Source organism: Triticum aestivum, chromosome 3D (assembly GCF_018294505.1).
Source record: "Triticum aestivum cultivar Chinese Spring chromosome 3D, IWGSC CS RefSeq v2.1, whole genome shotgun sequence".
NCBI classification, from domain to species: Eukaryota; Viridiplantae; Streptophyta; class Magnoliopsida; order Poales; family Poaceae; genus Triticum; species Triticum aestivum.
The window spans coordinates 596,460,310-596,475,993 of NC_057802.1; the positions used below are offsets into that span (position 1 = coordinate 596,460,310).

General features: G+C 43.8%; 1 long non-coding RNA gene across 1 annotated transcript; it reads left to right on the forward strand.

Annotated features, from left to right (window-relative positions):
* The first annotated feature begins 3,145 nt into the window (after positions 1 to 3,145).
* Positions 3,146 to 5,507, forward strand: LOC123075776 (uncharacterized). Its single transcript, XR_006436200.1, has 3 exons — positions 3,146 to 4,659; positions 4,743 to 4,832; positions 5,310 to 5,507. It is a non-coding gene; the product is annotated as an uncharacterized lncRNA (long non-coding RNA).
* The last annotated feature ends 10,177 nt before the right edge of the window (positions 5,508 to 15,684 follow it).

A 15,684-nucleotide genomic window follows, 5' to 3' on the forward strand; every position in this document is an offset into this window, starting at 1 on the left:
ATTGGAGACCCCGACGCTTGCCCGGAGCTTTACACCACAATGATTGAGCTCCGAACACCACCAACCGTCTAGGGCGCCCAAGCACCCAAGAGGAACAAGCTCAAGGGCACCAAGCACCCAAGAGTAATAAGCTTCTCAACTTGGAACTTCCACGTATCACCGTGGAGAACTCAAACCGATGCACCAAATGCAATGGCAAGGGCACACGGAGTGCCCAAGTCCTTCTCTCTCAAATCCCACCGAAGAACTAATGCTAGGGAGGAAAATGAGAGGAAGAACAGGAAGGAGAACACCAAGAACTCCAAGATCTAGATCCAATGGGTTCCCCTCACATAGAGGAGAAAGTGATTGGTGGAAATGTGGATCTAGATCTCCTCTCTCTTTTCCCTCAAAAACTAGCAAGAATCCATGGAGGGATTGAGAGTTAGCAAGCTCGAAGAAGGTCAACAATGGGGAAAGAACATTGGGGAAGAAGACCTCCTTATATAGTGGGGGGAACAATCCAACCGTTACCCCCACTTCAGCCCCGCAGAGAGCGGTACTACCGCTTGCCCCTATAAGCGGTACTACCGCTCCCCCTCGCGGTACTGCCGCTGGGCCCAGAGCGGTACTACCGCGGTGGCAGGGCGGTACTACCGCATACGAGCGGTACAACGGCCCCCCACTGCCGTGGCCAGTACCGTAAAACCCGACACGAATAAAGACCCCTCGAATCGAGGCGGTACTAGCACGAGACCGCAGCGGTACTACGGCTGGGGGCCACCAGCGGTACTACCGCTCTGGAGCGGTACTACCGCTCTTTAGCGGTACTACCGCTTGTAGCACCCAAGCGGTACTACCGCTCCGGCCCGCGGTACAACCGCTAGGAAACCAAAACTGCCATAACTTCTGCATATGAGCTCCGAATTGAGAAAACTCAAGCTTGTTGGATTGAGGAAGACGAGTAGCATCAAAACAGCCGAGGAGTGAAACCTCCAACCGAGAAGAACCGGCATAATCTCCAACATCGAAAACATCATAGAAGATGCGAGTGAACTCCGTTTTCGATGAACTCGAGCTTGTCATCAAGATGACCATAAGCTCCAAAGCTCACAAAGAGAAGAACCAAACAAGAACCAATAAAGATGATGCAAGGATGCAATGGTTTGAGCTCTCTATGAACGATACGATCAAGCTACTCATCGAGAGCCCCCTTGATAGTACGGCAATCGATCCTATAACCCGGTCTCCCACCTACCATCATGAGACCGGTAAAATAGAAAACCTATCAAGAGCAAACCTTTGCCTTGCACATGGTCCACTTGAGCTAGATGATGACGATCTTGACTCCCGCAAGTTGGACCACCTTTCTTGATTGTGTTGGTTCGATGAAGACTAGTTGATTGCTCCCCCATGCTGCACTATGGGTGAGCCACACTTCCGCACATCTTCACAAGTCCATTGTCACCACAATGGACGGCAAGCTTCAAGCATTTGATCTCTTCATGATGCTTCACTTGAACTTGCACACCGCAACCTAACCCCACAAAGAACTCTCACGAAGATCATGGGTTAGTACACAAAGCGTAATTGACAATGCTTACCACACCATGGGATCGCTTGATCCCTCTCGGTACATCTTCTACGCTTTGTGAGTTGATCAAGTTGATTCGCTCTTGTTTTCGTGTTGATCAACCATGAATCTTTTCAACTCTCTTCATTTGGATGATGTCTTGAAGATATACATGAATGATCACACAATCTTCTTCTCCAAGACATGCTTGCAATAAGCTCAACTCTCACATGACCAATCTTTGGATAATTCCTTAATAACACCTTGGTCACCACATAAACTCCTTGAAACCAACACATGAACTTCAAGAAATGCCTATGGACAAATCCTTCAAATATAACTCAAGGCAACCATTAGTCCATAGAGATTGTCATCAATTACCAAAACCAAACATGGGGGCACCGCATGTTCTTTCAACAACTTTATACGCCGGGAACCGGGCACGCCACTCCGGCGTGGCTACAACCCTGTCAAGTCTTTCACGAATATAGCCATCAACACGGTAGTTTTTATTCCTCCATGTAAAAACATCTCCCTCAAAGCCGAGGTCATGCAAATTACAAAAATCAAGGGCATCACGAAAATTTTGCATACACCTATGGGAGCGGGGGACCCCCCCTTGCTTCTCATGGTTGAAGAGGATTTCATTAAAGTCACGAAGACAAACCCACGGAAGCTGGACTTGATGATGGAGCGTCCTAAGTAGCCGCCATGTTTCAACCTTCTTGTCCACGTGTGACTCTCCGTACACACCCGTCAAACGCCATTTGAACCCATCCTTCTCCTCCACAATAGCATCAATGTGCATTCTACCCATCCACCTTACTGTCACATTTATTCCGCTCCTCCAGAACAGTGCTAAGCCACCGCTCTTCCCTTTATTATCTTGGGCCACCATATGATGTAAACCTAACATATCTCTAAACCTATCCATCCTCTCTTTATTCATCTTCGTTTCTGACAAAAACAAATTATCGGGGTCCTCCCTCTTTTGGATATCCAGAAGACCACGAACTGCCGGCCTGTTCCCCAATCCCCGGCAGTTCCAAGCGATTATTTTCATTGGGTCCCGCAGGGCTGTCCTGGCAGCCCCGCTTTCTGATCGGAAAGTACTATCTCCCCACCTCCATTGGCGTGCCCTTCCTTCTGCTTCATTCTCTTTGTAGCCTCGTCTCCATCACCTTCAAGAGTCTCAGCTGCCCTCTTAAGGCCAGATATGTTCTCATAGTTGCGTGCAGACAGTGCCCTTTCCTGTCCTCTCCCCTTCTTCTTGTAGGTGCCCACATATTTGCCTAGTTGTGCCTCTGAACTCTCCCTCTCCAAGGCTGCTCCATCCTCCCGCAATTGACGTACCGGGGAAGGGTTTACGTCGATCTGCATGGTACGTGCGGCCTGTATGGCCTCGTAGTCCGTGACTCGGCCAATGGGTTCACCCTGGGTCCCCCCACTGGATCGTCTTAGTTGATAGGACTGCGTCTAGGTTTTCTTTCGTCCCACAACTTTCGCACGGTTTATTTTTAACCGGTTTTTTTCGTCCCCACCCCCCACCCCACCCACGCACACAGCCCAAAGAACACCCCACAAAAAAAACCGCCAGAGCTCGCCTCCAGAATCCCCTTCCTATCGATCCCCTCGAGAACGACGCCGCCGCCAATCTCACTGGGAAAACCCTGTCAGATCTCGCCTCCACGTTACGAATCGGCGTCCGATCTCCTTGAAGACACAGCGCCACCGATGCCGATCTCACTGGGAAAACCCCGCCAGATCTCGCCTCCACGTTACGGAATCGGCGCCCGATCTCCTTGAGGACACAGCGTCGCCGATCTCACTGGGAAGAACCCACGGGATCTCGCCTGCACGCCACGGTTCTGGATCGCCGCCGCGGACGTAAGAGGTCACGTCGGCGCCGCCGCGGACACAGGGCGGTTTCAACCCCAGGTATGTTGTACGTGATCAAACAAACAAAACTCAATAATCTGGGGTTAAACAAATCGATAGGAGTGCACGCCCCAGGTATGCTGTACACGGATTCTATTTGTAAGTTCGTCGTGTAGAGGTCAAACAATTCTGGGGTTCAATCAAATGACGCCCCATCTTGACTGAAGTTCTGTAACATGTACTGGCTGTAGTTCAGTCAAATGACGCCTCATATTGATCCCTGTTCTGTGACATGTATAGCATAAATCTACAGCAAGCTGCCCTTATGGACCGAAGTCCTGTACAATAGCAAGCTGCCCTTGCGATCTTCGACGGCCTTTAGAACTGTTGTAATTTCACTTGATCTCGCTGCAATCAGATGAACAGTTCGTGTTAGCATTTTGAATTTTTAACATGTAAGGAGCAATCAGATGAACAGTTCATGTTTGCAGAGTAGAGTCTGTTAGACATGTCTTTTTTCTTTTGACCTCTACAGAAAAACTCATATATCAATGTAGCAGAGTCTGTTGGACATATATGCCCTTATGGACTGAATTTCTGTACAATAGTTCTAAAGGCATTATTAAGATGTAAGCAACAAAGTATTTGCTAATAACCTGAGTCTGTTGGACATGTCTTTCTTTTTTTATATTTACATATGGGGAATCAACACAGCAAGCCAACGGAGCAGACGACATCGTCACATGTACCTCCAGGTATATGTCCAACTATAAATCGTGCTATACATGTCAAACACCATCCCAGGAAACTGAATGTGTTGCAGGCCCGATGGAGGCGACAGATGTTAACTACTATAACCAAGGGATTATACCCGTAGCCGACGATGTTGACAAAATTTACCCAAGTAGTCCAGCTATAAGGCTGTGCAAAATTATGGAGTTAAATTTTACTAGCTTGGGCATGACCGATTCTAATGTACCAAGCATGTGACTTGTAGGAGTCCATATTCCTCCCTCGGAACGGGTGATAGTTGAACAGACCGATGGTGATAGCACATATGATAGTCCAGGTATATATGTACCTCCAGGTATATGTTCAACTACAAATTTTGCTATACATGTCAAGCACCATCACAGGAGACGCGATGGATGGGACAAATGTTGACGACTATGACCCAGATATTATACCCGTAGCCGACGAAGTTGACATGATTTACCCAAGTAGTCCAGGTTTTAAGGCTGTGCAAATATATAGAGCTTAATTTTATGTGTTTTATGTGATCAACCATACCTAACAGACTTGTGACTTGTAGGAGTCCATATTACTCCATCGGAACGGATAATACTTGAACAGACCGATGGTGATAGCACATATGTTCATCAACCTTCCCATCTGATTTCGGGTAAGTATTCTGTTCATCAACCTTCCCATCTGATTTCGGGTAAGTATTCTTTTGCTGAAGGGTTAACACCATGTGCCTACAACTTTGAATTCAGTTGTAGATTGCTATTCTATCAGCCCTCTATGGAGGTGATTATTAAATGAAAGTTATACATATGTACTTGCAGATAAAGTGATATGAACATTGAACCATGAATTAATTCCTAGGCATATGCATTTTTTAGTTCAGTTTGATTTCCGACTCATTAGCCACAAGATATATTTATGTAGTGATTTTAAAACCGGCACTCTAGAGAATTTTTTGTACTTCAAAGTTACAATTAAACCCTTTGGTTGCCGGTATGTCTAGCAGTCTGAACTAATCCTCCTATACCTAAATCAGAGGCCTATATTTCTGAACTAATCCTCCTATACCTAAATCAGTGGCCCATAGTTCTGAGCTAATTGTTCTGCACCGATTCCCAATTGTACAACTCAGCTCTGCAGCAACTGATCATCGGGAGCACTAACACTACTATGATGACCGAGAAAATCAAGTCTTCTTCCATGAACCGAAGCCAACACATGCTTGCGGCAGATTGAGCGACAAAAGGACCGGTCGCCACAGAACAGGATTCCTCACATTCGCTCGTTAAGATACTCGATTTGTTATATAAGAAGTTCTATCTATTGTAATGAGGCCAGTTTAATTTATTCATAGTTGACACTGATTTTCTTGTCATTGGTCATGGATTGAATCGGATATCGATAAAATTATCCCTATGCACTTAAGTCAACTTAATCAATTTCATAGTTGACAGACACTATTTTTTTATTTTTGTTCTAACTTGTTATTGACCATGGATTGAATAAAATAGCTATCATAAGCCCACAGGATTAGTTCATGCTCCTAGGAAACAAGCAAGAAATCGAAGCTCATGAGAGCAACAAAGCAAGAAGAGAATTTACCTGTGTTGTTCTATCATGTCTCATGTGGACGTACATCTGAATCTCCTTGCGAACGAAAGAAGGCACCGCGGGAGCACTCCATCGTGAGCATGCAGCGTCCGGGTCTGCCGCCTCCGGCTATGTGCAACAGGCCCATACACTAGAAAATGCTTGTGTCTAACTAGACAATAAATAATCCAACAATAATCATTATTGGCAGACTTCAAGCTAGGAAGGAACATGATAGAGAAGCAAAAGTAACTTGTCAAAAGAACAAAGGGATATTGTGAGGATAAACTGATTTCACACTGAAAGCCACATGATGAAGACCTACCTTATGAGGATTTCACATAAGTGCATTTTAATAATATAACAACAAAAAATCACATATGTGCATTTCACACTGAAAGGCACATCTATCTTATGAGGATGAATTTTGAAAATTGCATAGGTTGGTCTGGAGAGGGAAATGGCGAGGAAAACATGAAGTAACCAAAGATTATCAAGAAGTATTGGGAGTACCCCTAGGTATGAACATCTCCAGACCTTACTAGATTCTGCTTATGGTTCCGAAACTTATTACTCTTCTGACCTTCGGCTCTTCATTGACACGACAACTGTTGGGGAACGCGGTAATTTCAAAAAATTTCCTACGGACACGCAAGATCATGGTGATGCATAGCAACGAGCGGGAGAGTGTTGTCCACATACCCCCGTAGACCGTAAGCGGAAGCATTATGACAATGCGGTTGATGTAGTCGTACGTCTTCATGATCCGACCAATCCTAGCACCGAAAGTACGGCACCTCCGCGATCTGCACACGTTCGACTCGGTGACGTCCCACGAACTCTCGATCCAGCTGAGTGTCGAGGGAGAGCTTCGTCAGCACGACGGCATGATGACGGTGATGATGAAGCTACCGGCACAGGGCTTCGCCTAAGCACTTCAACGATATGACCGAGGTGGATTATGGTGGAGAGGGGCATCGCACACGGCTAAGAGATCAATGATCAACTTGTGTGTTCTAGGGTGCCCCCTTGCCCCCGTATATAAAGGAGCAACGGGGAGGCCGGCCAGCCCTCAAGGGGCACGCCCCCAAGTAGGATTCCTACTAGGAATCCTATTCCTAGTAGGTTTCCAACAAGGGGAGGAAGAGGGGGAAGGAAGGAGTGGGAGAGAGGGAGGGAAAGAGGGGACGCGGCCAGCCCTAAGGGCCCCTCCTCTCTCTCACACAAGGCCCATGTTGGCCCATTAGTTCCCCCGGGGGTTCCGATAACCCCCCGACACTCCGATATTTATCCGATGACCCCCGAAACTCATCCTGTGTCCGAATAACATCGTCCAATATATCAATCTTTATGTCTCGACCATTTCAAGACTCCTCGTCATCTCCGTGATCACATCCGGGACTCCGAACTACCTTCAATACATCAAAACACATCAACTCATAATACCGATCGCCACCGAACGTTAAGCGTGCGGACCCTACGGGTTCGAGAACTATGTAGACATGACCGAGACTCATCTCCGGTCAATAACCAATAGCGGAACCTGGATGCTCATATTGGTTCCTACATATTCTATGAAGATCTTTATCGGTTAAACCGCATAACAACATACGTTGTTCCCTTTATCATCGGTGTGTTATTTGCCCGAGATTCGATCGTCGGTATCTCAATACCTAGTTTAATCTCGTTACCAGCAAGTCTCTTTACGCGTTCCATAATGCATCATCCCGTGACTTACTCATTAGTCACATTGCTTGCAAGGCTTATAGTGATGTGCATTACCGAGAGGGTCCAGAGATACCTCTCCGACAATCAGAGTGACAAATCCTAATCTCGATCTATGCCAATTCAACAAACACCATCGGAGACACCTGTAGAGCATCTTTATATCACCCAGTTACGTTGTGATGTTTGATAGCACACAAAGTGTTCCTCCGGTATTCGGGAGTTGCATAATCTCATAGTCATAGGAACATGTATAAGTCATGAAGAAAGCAATAGCAACATACTAAACGATCAAGTGCTAAGCTAACAGAATGGGTCAAGTCAAGCACATCATTCTCTAATGATGTGATCCCGTTAATCAAATAACAACTCATGTCAATGGCTAGGAAACTTAACCATCTTTGATCAATGAGCTAGTCAAGTAGAGGCATACTAGTGACACTCTGTTTTGTCTATGTATTCACACATGTACTAAGTTTCCGGTTAATACAATTCTAGCATGAATAATAAGCATTTATCATGAAATAAGGAAATAAATAATAACTTTATTATTGCCTCTAGGGCATATTTCCTTCAGTCTCCCACTTGCACTAGAGTCAATAATCTAGTTCACATCGCCATGTGATTTAACACCAATATTTCACATCACCACATGTGATTAACACCCATAGTTCACATCGCCATGTGACCAACACCCAAAGGGTTTACTAGAGTCAATAATCTAGTTCACATCGCTATGTGATTAACACCCAAAGAGTGATCATTTTTTGCTTGTGAGAGAAATTTTAGTCTACGGGTCTGCAATATTCAGAGCCGTATGTATTTTGCAAATATTCTATGTCTACAATACTCTGCATGGAGCTACTCTAGCTAATTGCTTCTACTTTCAATATGTATCCAGATTGAGACTTAGAGTCATCCGGATTGATGTAAAAAACTTGCATCGACGTAACCCTTTACGATGAACTCTTTATCACCTCCATAACAGAGAAATATTTCCTTAGTCCTCTAAGGATAATTTTGACCAATGTCCAGTGATCTACTCCTAGATCACTATTGTACTCCCTTGCCAAACACAGGGCAGGGTATACAATAGGTCTGGTACATAGCATGACATACTCTATAGAACCTATGGCTGAGGCATAGGTAATGACTTTCATTCTCTTTCTATTTTCTCCCGTGGTCGGGTTTTGAGTCTTACTCAACTTCACACCTTGCAACACAGGCAAGAACTCTTTCTTTGACTGTTCCATTTTGAACTACTTCAAAATCTTGTCAAGGTACGTACTCATTGAAAAACTTATCAAGCGTCTTGATCTATCTCTATAGATCTTGATGCTCATATGTACGCAGCTTTACCGAGGTCTTTCTTTGAAAAACTCCTTTCAAACACTCCTTTATGCTTTCCAGAAAATTCCACATCATTTCCGATCAACAATATGTCTATCACATATACTTATCAGAAAATTATAGTGCTCCCACTCACTTTCTTGTAAATACAGACTTCACCGCAAGTCTGTATAAAACTATGTGCTTTAATCAACTTCTCAAAGCGTATATTCCAACTCCGAGATGCTTGCACCAGTCCATAGATGGATCGCTGGAGCTTGCACATTTTGTTAGCATCCTTTGGATCGATAAAACCTTCAGGTTGCATCATATACAACTCTTCTTCCAGAAATCCATTCAGGAATGCAGTCTTTACATCCATTTGCCAAATTTAATAATCATAAAATGCAGCAATTGCTAACATGATTCGTACGGACTTAAGCATCGCTACGGGTGAGAAGGTCTCATCGTAGTTAACTCCTTGAACTTGTCGAAAACCTTTCGCGACAAGTCGAGCTTTGTAGACAGTAACATTACCGTCAGCGTCAGTCTTCTTCTTGAAGATCCATTTATTCTCGATGCCTTGTCGATCATCGGGCAAGTCAACCAAAGTCCACACTTTGTTCTCATACATGGATCCCATCTCAGATTTCATGGCCTCAGCCATTTTGCAGAATCTGGGCTCATCATCGCTTCCTCATAGTTCGTAGGTTCGTCATGGTAACATGACCTCCAGAACAGGATTACCGTACCACTCTGGTGTGGATCTTACTCTGGTTGACCTACGAGGTTCGGTAGTAACTTGATCTGAAGTTTCATGATCATTATCATTAGCTTCCTCACTAATTGGTGTAGGGATCACATGAACTGATTTCTGTGATGAACTACTTTCCAATAAGGGAGCAGGTACAATTACCTCATCAAGTTCTACTTTCCTCCCACTCACTTCTTTCGAGAGAAACTCCTTCTCTAGAAAGGATCCATTCTTAACAACGAATGTCTTGCCTTCGGATCTGTGATAGAAGGTGTACCCAACATTCTTCTTTGGGTATCCTATGAAGACACATTTCTCCGATTTGGGTTCGAGCTTATCAGGTTGAAGCTTTTTCACATAAGCATCGCAGCCCCAAACTTTAACAAACGACAACTTGGGTTTCTTGCCAAACCACAATTCATAATTGTCGTCTCAAGGATTTAGATGGTGCCCTATTTAATGTGAATGCAGCGTCTCTAAAGTATAACCCCAAAACGATAGCGGTAAATCAGTAAGAGATGTCATAGATCGCACCATATCTAATAAAGTGCGGTTACGATGTTCAGACACACCATTACGCCGTGGTGTTCCGGGTGGCATGAGTTGCGAAACTATTCTGCATTGTTTTAAACAAAGACCAAACTCGTAACTCAAATACTCTCCTCCACGATCAGATCGTAGAAATTTTATTTTCTTGTTACGATGATTTTCCACTTCACTCTGAAATTCTTTGAACTTTTTAAATGTTTCAGACTTATGTTTCATCAAGTAGATATATCCATATCTTCTCAAATCATCTGTGAAGGTGAGAAAATAATGATACCCGTAGCGAGCTTCAATATTCATCGGACCACATACATCAGTATGTATGATTTCCAATAAATCTGTTGCTCGCTCCATTGTTCCGGAGAACGGAGTTTTAGTCATCTTGCCCAAGAGGCATGGTTGGCAAGTATCAAGTGATTCATAATCAAGTGATTCCAAAAGTCCATCAGAATTTAGTTTTTTCATGGGCTTTACACCAATATGACCCAAACGGCAGTGCCACAAATAAGTTGCACTATCATTATCAACTCTGCATCTTTTGGCTTCAATATTATGAATATGTGTATCACTACTATCGAGATTCAACAAAAATAGACCACTCTTCATGGGTGCATGACCATAAAAGATATTACTCATATAAATAGAACAACCATTATTCTTAGATTTAAATGAATAACCGTCTCGCATCAAACAAGATCCAGATATAATGTTCATGCTCAACGCTGGCACCAAATAATAATTATTCAGGTCTAAAACTAATCCCGAAGGTAGATGTAGATGTAGCGTGCCGACGGCGATCACATCGACTTTGGAACCATTTCCCACGCGCATCGTCACCTCGTCCTTAGCCAATCTTTGCTTAATCCGTAGTCCCTGTTTCGAGTTGCAAATATTAGCAACAGAACCAGTATCAAATACCCAGGTGCTACTACGAGCATTAGTAAGGTACACATCAATAACATGTATATCACATATACCTTTGTTCACCTTGCCATCCTTCTTATCCGCCAAATACTTGGTGCAGTTCCGCTTCCAGTGACCAGTCTCTTTGCAGTAGAAGCACTCAGTCTCAGGCTTAGGTCCAGACTTGGGCTTCTTCACTTGAGCAGCAACTTGCTTGCCATTCTTCTTGAAGTTCCCTTTCACCCCTTTACTTTTTTTCTTGAAACTGGTGGTCTTGTTGACCATCAACACTTGACGCTCCTTCTTGATTTCTACCTCTGCAGCCTTTAGCATCGCGAAGAGCTCGGGAATTGTCTTGTTCATCCCTTGCATATTATAGTTCATCATGAAGCTCTTGTAGCTTGGTGGCAGTGATTGAAGAATTCTGTCAATGACACTATCATCAGGAAGATTAACTCCCAGTTGAATCAAGTGATTATTATACCCAGACATTTTGAGTATATGTTCACTGACAGAACTATTCTCCTCCATCTTGCAGCTATAGAACATATTGGAGACTTCATATCTCTCAATCCGGGCATTTGCTTGAAATATTAACTTCAACTCCTGAAACATCTCATATGCTCCATGATGTTCAAAACGTCGTTGAAGTCCCGGTTCTAAGCCGTAAAGCATGGCACACTGAACTATCGAGTAGTCATCAGCTTTGCTCTGCCAGACGTTCACAACGTCCGGTGTTGCTCCTGCAGCGGGTCTTGCACCTAGCGGTGCTTCCAGGACGTAATTCTTCTATGCAGCAATGAGGATAATCCTCAAGTTATGGACCCAGTCCGTGTAATTGCTATCATCATCTTTCAACTTAGCTTTCTCACGGAACGCATTAAAATTCAAAGGAACAGTAGCACAGGCCATTGATCTACAACAACATAGACATGCAAAATACTATATGGTAAGTTCATAATAAATTAAAGTTTAATTAATCATATTACTTAAGAACTCCCACTTAGATAGACATCCCTCTAATCATCTAAGTGATCACGTGATCCAAATCAACTAAACCATGTCCGATCATCACGTGAGATGGAGTAGTTTTCAATGGTGAACATCACTATGTTGATCATATCTACTATATGATTCACGCTCGACCTTTCGGTCTCAGTGTTCCGAGGCCATATCTGCATATGCTAGGCTCGTCAAGTTTAACCCGAGTATTCTGCGTGTGCAAAACTGGCTTGCACCCGTTGTATGTGAACGTAGAGCTTATCACACCCGCATCACGTGGTGTCTCGGTACGACGAACTTTCGCAACGGTGCATACTCAGGGAGAACACTTGTACCTTGAAATTTAGTGAGAGATCATCTTATAATGCTACCGTCAATCAAAGCAAAATAAGATGCATAAAAGATAAACATCACATGCAATCAATATAAGTGATATGATATGGCCATCATCATCTTGTGTCTTTTATCTCTATCTCCAAAGCACCATCATGATCACCATCGTCACCGGCGAGACACCTTGATCTCCATCGTAGCATCGTTGTTGTCTCGCCAGCTGTTGTTTCTGCGACTATCGGTACCGCTTAGTGATAAAGTAAAAACAATTACAGGGCGATTGCATTGCATACAATAAAGCGACAACCATAAGGCTCCTGCCAGTTGCCGATAGCTCTGTTACAAAACATGATCATCTCATACAATAAAATTTAGCATCATGTCTTGACCATATCACATCACAACATGCCCTGCAAAAACAAGTTAGACGTCCTCTACTTTGTTGTTGCAAGTTTTACGTGGCTGCTACGGGCTGTGCAAAAACCGTTCTTACCTACGCATCAAAACCACAACAATTTTTTGTCAAGTATGTGCTATTTTAACCTTCAACAAGGACCGGGCATAGCCACACTCAATTCAACTAAAGTTGGAGAAACTGACACGCACCAGCCACCTTTGTGCGAAGCACGTCGGTAGAACCAGTCTCGCGTAAGTGTACGCATAATGTCGGTCCGGGCCGCTTCATCCAATAATACCGCCGAATCAAAGTATGAGCTGCTGGTAAGCAGTATGACTATTATCGTCCACAACTCATTTGTGTTCTACTCGTGCAAATAACATCTACGCATAGACCTAGCTCTGATACCACTGTTGGGAATGCAGTAATTTCAAAAAATTTCCTACGCACACGCAACATCATGGTGATGCATAGCAACGAGCGGGAGAGTGTTGTCCACATACCCTCGAATACCGTAAGCGGAAGCGTTATGACAACGCGGTTGATGTAGTCGTACGTCTTCACGATTCGACCGATCCTAACACCAAAAGTACGGCACCTCCGCGATCTGCACACGTTCGGCCCAGTGACGTCCCACGAACTCTCGATCCAGCTGAGTGTCGAGGGAGAGCTTCGTCAGCACGACGGCGTGATGATGGTGATGATGAAGCTACCGGCACAGGGCTTCGCCTAAGCACTGCAACGATATGACCTAGGTGGATTATGGTGGAGGGGGCACCGCACACGGCTAAGAGATCAATGATCAACTTGTGTGTTCTAGGGTGCCCCCTTGCCCCCGTATATAAAGGAGCAAGGGGGAGGCCGGCCAGCCCTCAAGGGGCGCGCCCCCAAGTAGGATTCCTACTAGGAATCCTATTCCTAGTAGGTTTCCAACAAGGGAAGGAAGAGGGGGAAGGAAGGAGTGGGAGAGAGGGAGGGAAAGATGGGGCGTCACCCCCCTCCTTGTCCAATTCGGACTCAACAAGGAAGGGGAGCGCGGCCAGCCCTAAGGGCCCCTCCTCTCTCACAAAAGGCCCATGTTGGCCCATTAGTTCCCGCGGGGGTTCCGATAACCCCCCGGTACTCCGATATTTATCCGGTGTCTGAATAACATCGTCCAATATATCAATCTATATGTCTCAACCATTTCGAGACTCCTCGTCATGTCCGTGATCACATCCGGGACTCCGAACTACATTCGGTACATCAAAACACATAAACTCATAATACCGATCATCACCGAACGTTAAGCGTGCGGACCTACGGGTTCGAGAACTATGTAGACATGACCAAGACTCATCTCCGGTCAATAACCAATAGCGGAACCTGGATGCTCATATTGGTTCCTACATATTCTATGAAGATCTTTATCGGTCAAACCGCATAATAACATACGTTGTTCCCTTTGTCATCGGTATGTTACTTGCCCGAGATTCGATCGTCGGTATCTCAATACCTAGTTCAATCTCGTTACCAGCAAGTCTCTTTACTCGTTCCGTAATGCATCATCCCATGACTAACTCATTAGTCACATTGCTTGCAAGGCTTATAGTGATGTGCATTACCGAGAGGGCCCAGAGATACCTCTCCGACAATCGGAGTGACAAATCCTAACCTCGATCTATGCCAACTCAACAAACAACATCGGAGACACCTGTAGAGCATCTTTATAATCACCCAGTTACGTTGTGACGTTTGGTAGCACACAAAGTGTTCCTCCGGTATTCAGGAGTTGCATAATCTCATAGTCATAGGAACATGTATAAGTCACGAAGAAAGCAATAGCAACATACTAAATGATCAAGTGCTAAGCTAACGGAATGGGTCAAGTCAATCACATCATTCTCTAATGATGTGATCCCGTTAATCAAATGACAACTCATGTCAATGGCTAGGAAACTTAACCATCTTTGATCAATGAGCTAGTCAAGTAGAGGCATACTAGTGACACTCTGTTTTGTCTATGTATTCACACATGTACTAAGTTTCCAGTTAATACAATTCTAGCATGAATAATAAACATTTATCATGAAATATGGAAATAAATAATAACTTTATTATTGCCTCTAGGTCATATTGCCTTCAACAACATATCATGGATTATTTTAATATTTAACTAAAATCCTTTAACAGTACAAAATTTGAACTCTAAAGAGTCCATTGCAGTAGTTGAACTGCTAAAATCAAGATTAGCTGAATAGGGACTAACTGATTTAATTTTGATGTAGATTCTCACATTAAAGTTTAGCTTCTGGCAATTGCTGAAAAAATGTCTAGCAAATACAAACCCAATTTATATTGACCATACTAATCCGGCTTCAGTTCCTGAACCCCACTTGAGCATTCTGTTCTTATCAATTGTATAAGCTACCTTAACCTTTGCATTCCCCAATAGCTTTTAGTTAAGTGCATCTATACTTCCCCAATAGAAAAAAATGAAAAAAGGAGACACACTACACACAAAATAAAAACAAACGGATGCGGATAAACACTTAAAAAGACTAACTGTGATGCAGTAAGAGCAAAAGTCAAACACCTTTGGTTTCCCGCCGGTTACTCTGCCAGAAATCACATACTTGTTGATGCCAGTGAGTATCCAATCATACACAAGCACACAGAAATCAAAACCACTTGTGCGCTCTATGTGAACAGAGAGTTGCCACGGAAGCGGTCTGTGGATAGAAAGTTGCAGAGCAAAATTTGATGCAAATTTGCAAAATGCTTAATTTGATGAGAACTTAAGATGATGCAAATTTGCAGATTAAAACTTAAGCATAGCAGAGCATAATGGCAAAAATGTTGTAAAAAGATGAACACAGCCTGTGAATAGAACCTCAATTCAGTAAAGAGCAAAACATAAGCATATCAGCATAGCAAAATGTGAACACA